This window comes from Gracilinanus agilis, chromosome 5, assembly GCF_016433145.1.
Source record: "Gracilinanus agilis isolate LMUSP501 chromosome 5, AgileGrace, whole genome shotgun sequence".
Lineage (NCBI taxonomy): Eukaryota > Metazoa > Chordata > Mammalia > Didelphimorphia > Didelphidae > Gracilinanus > Gracilinanus agilis.
This window is the reverse complement of record NC_058134.1, coordinates 260,929,351-260,946,330: the sequence shown is the minus strand read 5'-3', so window position 1 is coordinate 260,946,330 and position 16,980 is coordinate 260,929,351. Positions and strand designations below refer to the sequence as shown.

At 36.8% G+C, this 16,980-nt stretch overlaps 1 pseudogene; it reads right to left on the bottom strand.

The window, feature by feature from the left end:
- Positions 1-12,567: 12,567 nt before the first annotated feature.
- LOC123250165 lies at positions 12,568-16,968 on the bottom strand (annotated as a pseudogene).
- Positions 16,969-16,980: the final 12 nt, after the last annotated feature.

Sequence of the window (16,980 nt, the reverse complement as noted above, 5' to 3'; positions counted from 1 at the left end):
TATATATACCCCATGACAGCTACACTGGAGGAAGTCTCTGGACTCAGAGGCTTAGAACTGGAAATCTTAGATCTCTGGGTTGAGACTTTAGCAAGCCTCTGTGGCTTCAATCTGGGCAGTGAGTGGCTGAAGGGTGGTTGAAGGGTGGCCAGGTGATTAAAGAAGAAGAGGGTAGGAAAAGCCTGAATCTATTTCCTTGACAGGCTGTGAGAGCTAGTGAACCATCAACACTATTGGTGAGAGAGCTGAGAGAATAAAGAACATCAATATTTATCTGCAGCAATAGCCTTCCTTATCCTCTGGCTTGGCTGTGGCCAGGTCTGGTCAGGGAGGGTGAAGATCTCAAGCCTCCACCAGCTTAGTAGCCTCCAGTCCTGACTATTAATTAGTTTGATAGATAATAGAGCAATTGGGTTTCCAATCCCCAATCCTTAATCTTTTTATCCTTTCCTTACCTATAGATAAAACAGTGTTCAATAACAAGTACCTTCCTGAGTGGTCTTTCTCTCATGGCCCTTGTCAAATATGCAGTCAGATCCTGATTGTTACCCAAAGCTGATCAATAGCCCATTACCAATATACCCAAACCCAGGTTGGGCCTGTAGAGGTTAACCATCCATCTAACCTCTCAAGGGTCCTTACTTGGGCAGCTGTTAAAGGAATTGCTGACAGGTTATCAACCAAACTTGTCAGGGAGAAGGGGATAATTTACAGCAGCAGCCAAGGTGAAAGGAGTAGGTATTCCTCCCCACCAATTGCAGTTGAGATCATAGACTGATACACATCATCATCATCATCATCATCATCATTATACATATATCTCCATTATAACCCACATATTTCTTTAACAATATACACACAGTTTTGATAAGGACTTTGTAGACATAGGAGAGTGGGAATATAGACAGTAGTTAGTGATTTTCCCTTAGTTGCTACGTTTAACTTGTAATTTCCCCAATATGGCTGGTATCTTCCACTCACTTAAATAAGATGTATATAGGTTCCTCAATGTTCTTAAAGCTGTAGTACTTCTTTCAAACTCTTACCTTCTGTCTTAGTATCAGTGCTAAGGCAGAAAAGTGGTAAGGGCTACACAATTGAGGTTAAGTAACTTGTCCAGATTCAAACAGCATCCAAGGCTAGATTTGACCCAAATACTCCTGACTCCAAGACATCCTTAATACATCCGAACTGTTTTTGTCAGTTTTGTTCTTTTTAGTGCCATTTCTCTTTCCTCTATAAGCACTTACAGTACAAGAATGTTAGAATATGTGCTGATTCTACTTATACTTGATGAAGAAAATGGATTGCCCAAACTGATTTTGTAAATCATTTCCATTTTTTTCCCATTTGAAATTCTTCCACATTCGTCCTTGAATTTCCTTAGGATGACTTTGCTTAGCTAGATATCTGGCCCTTCTTGCTTTGTCAGCTTTGCTCTTTACTTCTCTATTCTACTTTATGGGATGATACTACTCTGGCTATGTAATCTTTATAACGTTTTAGAAACAAGTTTATATTTTTTAATATATGTTGCTTTTGGCAACTATTTCTCTAAATTGCCTAAGTCATATTTTTGTTGACTAAATGTTTTCTGTCTTCTTTTACCCTCTGTTGTTGCAAATAATATACACTGGTAAAACTTCTATATGAAATTATTATAATCAGGGTCTACGCAGGTGAAGATATGTTCATTAAAATTTAGCATTGATGCTAATGTGACAAGGTCAATCAAAATCTTTTAAATTTGTTAATAATTTCTAATAAAGTATTTTGCTTTCAGTAGGTCTATACTCACAAACAATCCCTGAAGAGTATAAGAATGAAATTTAAATTCCAACTGAGACGCTTATTATATGTATGATCATAGGCAAAGAATTCAATTTCTTAGTGGGTCAGAAACGTATCTAGAATTTAACTACTAAGGCCAATAAAGGCTGCTATTTCCTATATTTGGAAGAAGTCTACATAATTACCTAAGTGTATTAAATGACAGATCCTTCTTATATTCTGATATTTTCTGCATTCCCAAATGAATTTAAAAATGCTTATTCAATAGCTATCATTCAATTAGATTCATTTAGCATCAATTGACTGAATGAAGGTGTAAAAGTAGAGTTCAGAGTATCTGCCATCAAGGAGTTAATAATCCCATTGGGAAGGCAGAGTCAAAGTAAAAACTGGGCTCAGTTGTAGACAACAAAAACAGGAAAACAAACAAACAAAAAAGAGACCTTATAATAGCCATATTAAGAAAGATTTTCTGTGCAGAAAGTATTAGAACCAAACTTAGAGGAGAGATTTTGGAGAAAAACATGAATTTTTAAGTGAGGAACTATGTAAACAAATGCACAAAAGTTGAAATGAGGATGAAGCAGGTCAGGAAGGAACTCTTCATGAGTATTCTCTCCTCTATGGTTTTCTCTCATTGGCTCTTCTCTTACCTGGCTGATCACACTTTCCAAAATTCCTTTTTGGTTCATGTTTTTCATACCCATATATGTATTCCCCAAGGCTCTTCTTTGAATCCTCTTTTCTATACTCTCCCACTCTCAGATACTTCATTAGCTCCAATGAGATTATAATCATTTCAATGCAGATGGCTCACAGATCTACATATCCAATCCTAATTTTCCCACTAAACTTAAATCCTGCATCAACCACTACTGAAACATTTTAAAATTGGATGTCCTGAAGACATCTCAATCTCAGCATGTTTGAAATAGAACTCATTATTGTTTCCTAAAATTATACTTTTCTTCCAAAAGTCCCAACTTCTGTTGGTTTTTACCATTTTTCCAGGTGCTCTGATGCATATCCCTACTCTTGTCCTCAACCCCTGAATCTCCTTCTTCCCACTAACCCAATCACTTGTAAAAGATTTCTATTTATTATTTCAAAACACTCTCACATATGATCCCTTCAAACACACATCTTTAGTTCATATTTTTGTTACCTCTCCCTTAGATAATTATACCAATATCCTAAGGAATGAGTATTTTGGCCTTAAATCATTCCCCATTCTAGTTTTTCCTCAAGTGAAGTTCTGACTAAATCATTTTTCTAATCAATAAAATTCAGTGTCTCCCTATTGCTTTTAGGATGAAAAATATCTCTGCTTAGCTACTGAAGTTTTACAACCTGAACTCAACTCTCTTTCCATCTTCATTGTACTTTAATCTTTTACCTATACTCTTATGATCCAACCAAACTAACTTTCTCTATTACTCATAAGCGAACTCCATCACCAGTGTTCATTTCTCCACGCTTGCCTTCCCTCATGTTTAGAAAGCACACCTTCATCACCTCCTCCACTTCATATATTAGAATCCCCCTATTGCTTCAACACACAGCTCAAATACCACCTTCAACATAAAGCCTTTTCTGATTCCTCCTTTCTACTTAACTACCCAGCATTTATTGCATTTATTTGCTTTATATCTATTATACATATTCTTATACAGTTTAGCTTAAACCTGAAATAAAACTCTGAGGAAGCTTGGGGGCAATAAAAAAGAGAGAGGGAGAGAGGTTGAGAGAGAGAGAAAGAGAAAGAGAGAGAGAGAGGAATAGAGAGAGGGTAGAGAGGGTAGAGAGGGAGAGAGACAGAGAGACAGAGACAGAGACAGAAACAGAGATAGAGAGAGAGGAAAGGAGAAAGAAAGATTGTGCATCAAGACTTTTGCTACACCCTGTGTTGTTGTCTCCATGTAATGTCCTGGAGAATAACGATTGTGTCATTTTTCATAATTTGTATCTCAGGGTCAATATATTTTATATCACAGAGTAGGGCTTTAACAATTACTTGTTGAGTGACAATCCACTAGCTCACTTGTCTACCTGAAGCCAAAAACAGCCATATACTTCCAGAGATAGTCTCATTAATAAAGGATTAAGACACATTTAAGCAAGAAGTGGTAACTGCTTTAAAAAAATGCATACCTCTCTCTCTCTCATCCCTAGCCCTCCCAAGTGTAAACAAGAAAGATAAGGATGGTTTTACAACTTTCTTGAGATTTAGTGGTCCCATTAAAGTGGCAGAAAGAAGCCTCTCTCAACTGGCCGATCATTAACCTTGTGAAGAGTGTTAAAACTGTCCATATTGCATCTATTAGCAACATGAAATATTTAAACTCTCTTGTGTAGTTAATTTAAAATTGGACAAAATAAGAATTTTAAAGGAAATAAGCATTTATTAAACACTACTATGTGCAAAGCATTATGCTAAGTAATATATAGATATTATCTCATTTGATTCTCAAAAAAAACTTGGAAATTAGGTGCTACTAAGTTTGCATTTGATACTTGTGGAAAATAAGGCAAATAGAGGTCAAATAATTTGCCCAGGGTCATCTAACTGGCAAATATCTAATGCCAGATTTGAATTTAGGTCTTAACTCCAGAACCAGCACTCTATTCCCTCAGTGCTCTACCTAGCTGCCTTATTAAAAAGAAAGATGAATAGAATAAATCATACCCTCTTTATAGCCCTTAAGCATGGACAAGCTTCTTTATTCCACTCTTAGCTCTCTGTAATCTATATCTCTATTCCAAATCTTTCACCTGAACTCTAGACTTAGATGGACAGCTGTATTCTACCCAACTCAACCTTTTGCTAATGGCCCACCAGCAACTAAAATATACTTCTAAATTGGAATCCATCCCAAAATGTAATACCATTCTCAAAGGGCTATAAAAGTCTGTCTGCCCTTTGACCCAGCCATACCACTTCTGGGCTTATACCCCAAAGAGATAATAAGGAAAAAGACTTAGACAAAAAAAAAAAGCCACGCTCTTTGTTGTGGCAAAAAATAGGAAAATGAGGGAATGTCCTTCAATTGGGGAATGGCTGAACAAATTGTGGTATCTTTTGTTGATGGAATACTGTTGTGCTCAAAGGAATAATGAACTGGAGGAATTCCATGTGACCTGGAATGACCTCCAGGAATTGATGCAGAGTAAAAGGAGCAGATCCAGAAGGTCATTGTACACAGAGACTGATACACTGTGGTATAATCCAATGTAATGGACTTCTCTACTAGCAGCAATGCAAGGATCCAGAACAATTCTGAGGGACTTATGAGAAAGAACATTCAGAAGAAGAACTGTGGGAATAGAAACACAGAAGAAAAACAACTGCTTGAACACATGGGTTGATGGGGATATGATTTGGGATGTAGATTCTAAACAACCACCCCAATGCATCTATCCATAATATGGAAATAGGTCTTGATCAATGATACATGTAAAACCCAGTAGAATTGCTCATTGGCTACAGGGAGGGTGGTGGGAAAGGTTTGGGGTGGAGGGAAAGAACATGAATCATGTTACTATGGAAAAATATTCCAAAAAAATTAATTAATTAAAATTAAATCAAAATGTAATATCATTGGTGAGCTAGGGGTAAGTGCATTCTAAGCAAGTGAAGATTTCTCCTGGTGAAATGGGAGGGAGAATAATTTTTTCCAATGATGGTGAATGCAGATGAAACAGGGGCTGTTGAGTACTTAGAGCTTGGTTAGAAACTGAAGACACCAAGGTATTGTATCTTGGTCCACTATCAGTCATCCTGACTTTTGTCTTTTCACTGGAGTTTAATGACTCTAGAAGAAAGAGTGAAACTGATGATTTTATGTATAGCTTCTTCAGTTAATTCTAATTCAGATCAATCACTCCATGATCTCATCAATCCTCTTTGAAAACAAAGGATCAACAACAACAATAATAACAACAAACACTATTCTCTAGCTCCTCAATTTCTACTGATGGTAGGACTATCTGTTTAATTATCTAGAATTGAAATTGCAGAAATGACATTTATTCTGCCACTTCCCTCCTGCCTAACTTATCCCCATTCAATCAACCTCAGAGTTAAATTGGATGATTTTTCTTTTTTTTCTCATGAAGTCTTCCACACCTGAAAAAAATGCTCTTCTCTACTCTATCACCACAATCTTAAGCCCAAATCCATTATCATTGTACATTCTATTAGAGGAAACATATACACAGGTAAATAAAAACAAAATAGAGAATAAGTAAAAACTAATTTCAATGAAAGGGGTAACACAACCTTGGAAAATCAAGTCAGGGTTAGTGTAGGAGATACTTGAGTCAAACTTTTAGAGGAGCTACAGAACCCAATTAGGATTCATGAAGTAAAAAACCATTACAAGGTTTGGACACCTAGTCTGTAAAATCCATGGAGATCATAAATAGAATGTTATGTTTAGAGAACACTAAGTAGACCAGTTTAGTGAGAACATAAAGTATGACAAGAATGGTAAAATGAAATAATTTTGGGAAAACAAAATGGCATTAGACTTGAATTGAAGACAATTTAATGGTAGGCAAAAAAGTTGGCATTTTTTTCCTAGAATGATTAGGAAACCACTATTTATTTTACATTAAGCAATTTGTCACCTCTGGATAGGATGATTTGGAGAAGTGAGAACCTGTAAAGAGTAAAAGCAATTTGAAGGCTATTGCAATAACTCACAAATGAGATGGTAAGGCATGACTATGATTGTAATGGAAGAGTAAAGGATAAATGATAGTAAGTGGAACAGAGATGACCATAATAGAATTGACAAGACTTGGTAACTGATTAGGTATGGTATATGATGAAGAGAGAAGAAGAAAGTATAAACTCATGTTGCAGCCCTTCATGGCTATCCCATGCAGAGACAGGAGAAATTAGGAAGTGGGGTAAATATAAGGATAACCATGTAGAACTTTTGTTTGGGGAAATCTATGGAATGGAACTAGAACTCAGATGAGAAATGAGGACTGAGTGAGATGTCATCCCTTAACAAAGTCTTCAGATGCTTGATGTTATCCACAGAATAATTTTTAAAAATTAAAAAAACTGTTTATTGGTTTCAAGACAGAGGAGTGGTATGGGCTAGGCAATAGAGACTAAGTAACTTGTATAGGGTCACAGTTGGAAGTGTTTGAGGGCAGATTTGAACCCATGGCCTCCCATCTGTAGGTATGGCTCTCAATCCACTGAGCCATCTAGCTGCCCACTAGAATGTTGTACCTAACATTCAAAGACTACCAATGATGACCTTTCTAATTTATCTCATAACTATACTTTTACCCGTATTCTGTTATAGTCAAGTATTAATTTTTTTATTTTGCTTTTCTCACACAATCTCTCATACCTGAAATTAAATTTCCTTTATCAAACACAATGTTCATCTACTGAAGCTCTTCCTTCTCTTTAAGGTTTAATTCCATTCTAATTCTATAATACTCTCCTACCTTCTAGGTTCTGAAATATGAATTGTTGAAGTTGATTACTGAAAAATCAAGGTTTCCTTAGAAACATTTATCTAAAATTTGGAAAGATTTTAAAGGTCATGTAGTAAAACCCCATTCATTTTACAGATAAGGAAATTGAGTCCCAGAGATATTAAAGGATGTCATATATCACAGAGATAGAAAATGACAAGACTGGGATCTAAGTGAGCAAACTCACCTCTTCCATCAAGAATAAACGTAAAATCTTCTTCTTCTATTTAAGACTTTCCCATGTAGTAAGGTTCTTTTTCCTGAAATTTGGGTGGGGTTGAATAGACAAGGAGCTGACTGAGGAAGGAATTGGGAATATAAAGCTATCTTGATCAGGAACAGCTTTTTGATACTTTACTTATTTTCTATTTCTTGAAAAGAAAAGGGAAGGCACTGACCTGTTATATACCAGATAATGCTTTTTCCATGAAATTATCACCAAAAAGATGGGGAAATCCTGAATTCAGCTGGAGGCTAAGAATGGCTGCTAGGAATATAGAAAAGTGGGAAATAGTATGCATTCATTCAACACATATATTGACTAACCACTGTCAAATAGATAAAGTAGAGATAGACTATGGAGGAACTTGACAAAAGAAATGAGGAAGAGGAAATTAAAGGGAAGGAAAGAACCATATATTAAGATCCTACTACATGCCAGACATGGTGCTAACTGCTTTATGTATTTCATCTCATTTGATCATCACAAAAACTCATTTATTAGGCAATATTGTAATCCACATTTTACAGTTGGGGAAACTGAGGCAAATGGCAGGTAAGTGACTTGTCAAAGGTCACACAGCTAGTAAATGTATGAGGCTATGTCTGAACTCTGTTCTTCCTGACTCCAGGTCCAGAGCTTCATCCACTGAGCTGATTAGCTTCCTCTAGGATAAAGAATATTAAATTGTCATGAAACTTCACTAAATATTAAACTACATTGGTGTCCCAAAAGTTATTCTATGGGCTTAAGCAAAGTAATGTCATAATAGATGTGACCTTGAAACATGATTACTCTGACAACATTTTTCCAAATTGAAGAAGGGGAAACAGTCAAAAGGCTATTTTTTTTCCATCCAAGCTTTACTTAATGAGTGTTTGAACGATGATGGAAGAAATGAAAAATGACAAAAAGTTGATTCTAAGTTATATTTCAAAGCAAGATGCTACTAAATCTATAATTAAAATAATTCCCACACTTAAAACTCCAACAAGATCCACAATGAATGACACACTACTATTATGATATATAACCATCAGACTGCAGCACAGTGAGGGAGAACAAAAGCTTCTCATTCTCACAATTAGTATTATGTACATCTTTAAAGGTCATTGAGAAAGCTAAGTAATAAAGATGCAAGAGAAACACGATAAGCTCATGACATATTCAGAGACAAAATGTGGTACAAAAATACATTAAAATCTCTCCCGCTAAAGTCCTTAGTCATGTCCTGGTGAATAATAATTATTAATAAGAAACAGAAATTAAAGATTGAAAAGATATATAATGGGAAGAGGTCTTGATCAATGACACATGTAAAACCCAATGGAATTGCTCCTTGGCTACAGAAGAGGAGTGGGAGGAGGGAAGGGAAAGAATATGAATCATGTAACATGGAAAAATATTCTAAATTAATTAATTAAATAAAAATTTTCAAATAAAAAAAGAAAGGTCACAAAAAAGAAACTATAAAGATCATCCAATCATCACTCCATTTTTAAATTATAACAGCAGCTGACTGCCCTTGAAAGTGGTGAAAATTAATCTTGAGAAGAAATCTCTGAGGACATTATACAATTTAAATGGAGAAAACATCAAGACTTTCAAATTGTACCATACATCCCTTGGGATATTGTATTATATTAATAAGAGTTTCAAGACAAAATGTTAATGTTCACTATATTGTCCTCACTCAATTGAAATAAGAGATGTAATAAGAGATTACATATATGAATACAAAACTTTCAATTTTTCATGATGAAATAGACATAATTTCCTCTACTTTGTTCTCTGATTTCCAAAAGGTATTCCATACTCTTAGATCCCCTGGATCACGCTTTCATTATTTTATCAATACATTTAAGCTCTCAATTATTATATTGACAAATTCAATTGAACAAACATTTATAAAGTACCTAATATGTGTAGGACATTGTATAAAGCACTAACGATACAAAAATAAGGCTACAGTATTTCTTGACTTCAAGAAACTATATAATATTTGGATATATACAATATGTAGGCATTAACTCTTTAAGAATTTGTCATTGTGTTTACTTGAGATCTTCCTCTGGGATAGCTCATTGCTCATATATAAACCGGTATATAAATCTCAGAGAGTTGTCTGAGGCTTAAAATCTTTGACTCTCTTTTATATAGCCATAGGCTAAAGGTCATAGACGGGATTCAGAAAGAGATGTTTCCTATGTTGTCCAACATAGGTAGCACTATAACAGGATCTTGGAGAAAATGTCTGATGATAGATAAAACCTCTATCATTCTAATATCAGAGCAGAAAAGATTATAACTGACAAGCTAGCATCTTCCCATTGCTAAGGGGAGATATCAAAGTGCACCTGAGCCATTTGTTCCACATTTCACTATCTGAGAAGAGACCTGAAGGTGGGCAGCCCACATGACCCCAACAGGCAAACTATAACAAGGTTAGATGGAAATGCTGGCTGGAGACTGGTAACAATCAGTTAACCATAAAGGTGACTTGATTTCTGAGACATGTACTATTATACTGCAAAACAGGACTTAAAAAATGTGAACAAGCCATAAAGAAAAGTCAAGAAGTAGGAACTTTAATTGTGTGAAGTTCTGAGACAAGTGTAATAGATTACTTCTTACTTTCCTTCTCTCTTTCCCCTGCCTCTCCTTTATTTCTAAAAAGTAGCAACTATATCCCAAATATTTATTTATTAAGAACTGACTTTTTAGGGGCATCTTGGTAGCTCAGTGCCTAGAGATGGGAGGTCCTGGGATCAAATGTGGACTTAAACATCTCCTAACTGTGTAACTCTAGGCAAGTCATTTAACCCCCATTGCCTAGCCCTCATTGCTTTTCTGCCTTGGAACCAATATGCAGACTTGATTTGAAGATGAAAGGTAAGGGTTTGGAAAAAAAAAAGAATTGACTATATGAACTTATACAAAGTGAAGTGAGAAGAACCAAGGAAACACCATGGAGAGTAACAATAATATTGTAATGATAGTCAACCATTAAATAGTAGCTACTCTTATCAATACAATGACCCATGTCAATTCCAGAAATGCATGGTGAAAAATGCTATCTAGCTCTAGAATGAGAAGTGGTGGACCTAAATGTGTCCATTGTTTTTCCCATCCCTGGCACTTATGGTGATCAAAATATATTTACTGATCCATCATTTAACTTCTCAGACCAGGAAGAAAGAAGACTTAATCACATCTTCCTAGACTGCAAATCACCAGATATGGTATAGTAATGGTATTATGAACTGGAATTAATTTGAGAAGTGGCAACTAATATATGTTTCCCTTCAAATTTTCTTCCAATATGAAAGGCTAAAATGAAAGAAAAAAAGGCATAGAAATTCTGAAAGACAGAAGTGAGAAATGGTTGTATTCCAGAGGCAAGAATTTATTTACATGTGTGAAAGCAAAGAGGTCACATAAGGAATGCCAACTGTAGTGAACAATTAGTAGTCCAATTTGGCTGGAATGTACACTGAATAAAAGAAATCAGAAATGAAGTCAGAAAGGTAGATCTGATTCAGATAGTGTAAGAATTTAAATGACAGGGCAAAAAAAAGTTTCTATTTTGTCAAGGCTACCAAGGATTTCCCTCAAGATTGTTATGGAGGATAATGACATGACATGTTGTTTTGTGTCTTTAAAATATTATTTTAGTATCTGTGTGTGAGATAGAGGAAAAGAAGAGATGGAAGGGAAAGAGAGGGACGCAAATTTCATGAGAGATAGGGGAGGGAGGGAGAAACAGAGGCTGAGGGGGAGAGAGAAAGAGAGAGAGAAAGAGAGAGCACTGAAAGGGAAAGAAAGAAATGGTTATGGGAGAAGTAATGGTTGTACATTCAACAGAATTTAAAAACTGGAGGATAAGGAAAAGGGAAGTTTTGAAATTACTTAGATCAATAAAAGTATGCTCAATAGGAACTATAAAATTTGGGAAAGGAGAGCATTCTCAGATGAAAATGGAAAATTTTGTGTACATTAAAGTAAAACAAAATACAAATGTAGCCAAATGTAGCCAAGACTAGAATGAATACAGAAAATTGCAAAAGAAATGCATAGAATTTCTTGGATAAGGGTCTTATATCTCAAGTATATAGAAAACGTCAAATTTATAAGAATATGAGTCATCCTCCTTGATAAATGGTTAAAGGATATGAACAGACAGATTTTTGTGGTAATCAAAGCTATATATAATCATAAAAATTATTTTAAATCATTATTCTTAATTTATTTTTAAATATTTTCCTGTGGTTACATGATTCATTTTCTCTCCCTTCCCTCACCCTTCCCATCCTCCCAGAGCTGACAAGCAATTCCACTGGGTTATGCATGTATTATAATACTATTTCCATTTTATTCATATTTGTAATAGAGTATTCTTTTAAAAACCACAACCCCAAATTCTACATTCATATAAACAAGTAATAAATCATAGGTTTTTCTTCTGTGTTTCTACTCCCACAGTTCTTTCTCTCAATGTAGATAGTATACTTTTTCATAAGTCCCTCATAATTGTGCTGGATCATTGCATTGCCACTAGCAGCAAGTTTCATTACATTCAATCGTTACACAAAGTTTTACTTTCTGTGTACAATGTTCTCCTAGTTCTACTCATTTCATGGAGGGACAAACCGCTCATTTTCCAATTTTTGCCACCACAAACAGCATAGCTATTAATATTTTTGTATAAACATTTTTTACCTCTTTGGGGGTACAAACCTAATAGTGCAATTGCTGGATCAAAGGGCATAGATTCTTTTTTTTTAGGTCCACTTTGTTTAATGTTATACAAAAAGTATGAGTATAAACAAAAGTGAAATAGACATTATCACATTTATTTGTACCACTATCTAGAATAGTTCTTCAGATTCACTTTAATATGTAAACAATATAAAGTATAAGGAAATTTGGGGGAACAAAACTGAGGCAAAAGGGAGGAAAACAAAAAGAAACTTTCTGTCTTGTTTATTATTCTTCTACAATGTATAGCTGTGCTCACAGACATGGCTTATTTTACTCCTCCGTTATTCAGGAATTCAGATACAAATAAAGTGGAACTTGATCAAAAGTCTGGAAATGATAGGTCCATATCCTGGTGCATTGTCATATAATTCAAACAATGGCGCAGCAACTAGTTTGTAATTTTGGGGGACCTCAAGCAAGGCTTTTCCATGAAGGTGAACCAAAAAGAGTTTCTTTTTGTTCTCTTTTGGCTTTGTAACATGTGCTGAGTACTGTGGGGGTTCAAAATTTCATCTCCATCAATTACCAATGCAGTCATCGATGACCCAATCTTGTAGAACTCCATCTTGGCACCACACTATCTCTATCATTAAACATTTGAGTATTTCTACTTCATCTTCTCCTGGATTAAGTTCATCACCAGGTAGTTGGAAAAAACTTGTGCCCAGCTGCAGGAGTAACACATAGGGTAACGGGTGCTCATGAACCATGAGAATAACCTCTAGTTTGCCTCATTCCAATCTTGTCAAATTCCTCTTTCATCTTCTGAAAATAGAGCTGCAACAGAGCTCTTCTTTTCATAAAGGGGCTCTTTTGTACCAAGGGTATAATTTGTAAGTGGGTACCTATATTATTTTGAGGGGCAGCTAGGTGGTGCAGTGGATAGAGGGCTAGGTCTGGAACCAGGAAGTGTTGAGCCCAAATCCAGCCTCAGACACTTACTAGCTGTGACACCTTGAGCATGTCATTTAAACTGTGTTTGCCTCAGTTTCCTCAGCTGTAAAACAAGCTGGAGAAGGAAAATGGCAAACCACTCTGCCAAGAAAACCCTAAATGGGGTGAAGATGAGGCTGAAAAAAGAGGAGAAAGTTAACTGGGTACCTCTATCAATTAGGTCTCCAAAGATTAAGAAAGGGAATTTTTGTTTTTATGACTTTTTTTTCTGTAGAGGACCCCCACTTCTAGACCTGTTTAGACTAGATGTTCTCAAATTCCCTTTCTATTTGTTATCTCTAATTTATCCTGTATTTATCTTGTTTATATATAGTTATTTGTGTTGTCTTCCCCATTAGACAGTTTCTAGAGGTCAGGGGTTAATACCATCTATAGATGTAGATGTTCTTTTGCCTTTCTCTATATCCGTGGAGCTTACCACAGTACCTAGCACATAGCAGGTGCTTAATAAAGGCTTATTGACTGTCTTCCAGCTTTTTCGTCTATGATTTCCAGTTTTGTTATTTATTTCTGGTATAAATGGGAGAGTACAAGCTCTTCACAATCTACCCTGCCACTCTCTTCCAATCTTATTTTAATTAATTTATTTTTTAAAAATCCTAACTTTCAGTCTTAGAATCAATACTGTGAATAGTTCTAAGGCAGAAGAGCCCTAAGGGCTAGGCAATGAGGGTTAAGTGGCTTGCCTAGGTTCACACAGCTAGTAAATGTCTGAGGACAGATTTGAACCCAGAACCAGCTGTCTCTAGTCCTGGCTCTCAATTTACTGAGTTACCCAGGTGCCCCAACCCATTCCAATCTTAATACACCTTACACCTTCCCTACTTATTATGTGATCTGGTGACAATGGTTCCTTCTCACTCCTCCCACACAAGATGCTCCATCTCCCTACTCTGGGTACTTTTTTCTGGCTGTCTCCCATGACTGGAATACTCTTCCTCCTCATCCTTGCCTCCCGGCTTCAAGTGTCATCCAAAATCTCATCTTCTACAGGAAGCTTTTCCTGAACTCCCCAGTACTAGTGTCTTCGCTGTAGATTCCCATTTATCGGAAAATTGCTTGTTTGTACATCAGTTTGCACACTGCCGCCCCCCCCCCCATTAGATTGTAATTCCTAGAAGGCAGGGGCTGTAGCCAGCGCTTAGCCCCAGATCTGGCACAGAGCAATGTTTATGGACTGACAGTCCTCTCTCTCCTCTATTTGGAGAATTAAGGAATCGTAGTCTGCGATATCCTGAAATCTTTTAAACTGGTGATGTTTAAAATGGGGGGAGGGGGAGAGGGTGGGCCTGGGGCACACTCACGTGTTCAGCAGAGAGCACCAAGGTGAGCAGGGGGCACGCCAAGCCTAAAGGAGCCTGGGGGTCAAGGGCGTGCCTGCTTCAGGAAAAGGAGTTGCGGGCACACTTCCGGGGGCGGGAGGGAAGAAACGGAAGCTGAGTCTCACGTGTGCTCATGAGGTGGAGGGAGCTGGGGGAGGTGGGAAAATGTGAGGAGGGACCACATTGGGGCCGGAAGAGTGGGGCAGCAGGAGATGTCACTCTGCTGCAAACCAGGTTGAGACCCTTGGTCTGTTGGACGTATTTCTTACCAAAACTGGTTCGGGCGCTGGGGTCAGGCCATCTGCTCATTTTTGGGCAGTACCACCTCCCTGGTGGTGAGGGAAGGCAGGGGCGGGATGCTGACAAAGGCAGGCAGAAGCTGAAAAAAGCTGGGCATTCTTTTAAAACCTTTTGGGCATAATTCCAAATTGCCTTACAGAATGGTTGGATCAATTCAAAACTCCAAAAGCAGCAAGGAATTAGTATCCCAATTTTGCCACATCCCCTCTAACAGTTATTACTTTTTTTCCCCTGTCATGTTAGCCAATCTGATAGGTTTGAGATGGTACCTCAGAGTTGTTTTGATTCTTATTTCTCTAACTATGAGAGATTTAGAACACTTTTTCATGTGCTTATTGATAGTTTTGATTTCTTTATCTCAAAATTGTTAATTCATGTCCCTTATCCATTTGTCAATTGGGGAATGGCTTGATTGCTTGTACATTTGACTTAGATCCTTATATATTTGAGAAATTAAACCTTTATTAGAGAATGTTGTCGTAAAAAATACTTCCCAGTTTGTTGCTTCCCTTCTACTTTTGGGTACACTGGTTTTGTTTGTACAAAACTTTTTTACTTTAATCAAGATTATTTATTTTACATCTTGTAATGTTCTCTATCTCTTGCTTGGTCTTAATTATTTACCTTTTCTTTTTTTTCTGTTGTGTTTTTTTTTTTTAACCCTTAACTTCTGTGTATTGGTTCCTAGGCGGAAGAGTGGGCAATGGGGGTCAAGTGACTTGCCCAGGGTCATACAGCTGGGAAGTGTCTGAGGTTGGACATGAACCTAGGACCTCCCATCTCTAGGCCTGACTCTCAATCCACTGAGTTACCTAGCTGCCCCCAATTATTTACCTTTTCAGTAGATGTGACAGGTATACAATTCTATGTTCCCCTAATTTCCTTATAATTTCCCTCATTATATTTAAGTTATTTGCCTATGTTGCATTTATCTCAGAATAGGGTGTGAGATCTACACCTAAACCTAATTTTTCCATACTGTTTTCCAATTTTCCCAGTAGTTTTTGTCAAAAACTGTTCATGTTCCAAAAGCTGGGATTTTTTGGCTTTATAGAACACTAGCTTGCTGAGGTCATTTACTCCTAGTCTAGTCTATTGATCCACCCTTCTAGCTCTTAGCCAGTACCATATTGTTTTAATGACCACTACTTTATAGCACAGTTTAAGATCTGGCATTGCTAGGTCACCATCTTGCAATTTTTTATCCATTAGTTCCCATGATGTGCTTGATCTTTTGTTCCTCCAGATAAATTTTGTTATTTTTTTTTCTAATTCTATGAAAAGATTTTTTTTGCTAGTTTGATAGGTATGGCACTGAATAAGTAAATTAATTTAGGTAGTTTGGTCATTTTTGTTTTATTAGCTCATCCTACCTATGAACAATTAATGTTTTTCCAACTGTTTAGATCTAGTTTTATTTGTGTAAAAGGTGTTTTGTAGTTGTGTTCAGATACTTCCTGAGTTTGTCTTGGCAAATAGATTCCCAAATATTTTATATTGTCTAGAATGATTTTAAATGGTGTTTCTCTAACACTTGCAGCTGAGTTTTGTTGGAAATATATAAAAATGTTAATGATTTATGTGGGTTTATTTTATATCCTGCAACTTTGCTAAAGTTAATAATTGACATCAAGGTTAAAATGGCGGCAGAGTAGAAGCAGCTATTTCTTTCTTTACCTCTCCTAACTCACACAGATAGGACTCCTTAAGAGGACACAAAAACAAATCCAGATGAATGAAGGGACCACATAACAGGTTGCAACATTGAAGGTACAGGGAATTGGGGCATTTCCATGCTATAAGGGGTTAAATAGCTCTCACTAAAATGAGAGCTGAGCAACACCCTCCCCCCCACACCACCTACAGTGCCAAAGTCAGCACACAAGAGTTAGAGCAAGTTTGGGGAATTCATTAAGTTCTTGGCAGCTACCTGGGATCACCAGGTCCTGCTCCTGAGAGCAGCAAGACTTAAGACCCCAAGAGGCTAAAGAACCAGACTTTGAACACAGACATTGAGTGCAGGAGTGGACGTTGAGCACACTCGCAGGCGTGGACATAGACGCGAACCTTGAGTGCAGGCACAGACCTTGGGTGGGGATTCAGTGAAGAGTGGTGCATGACTGTGGAAGC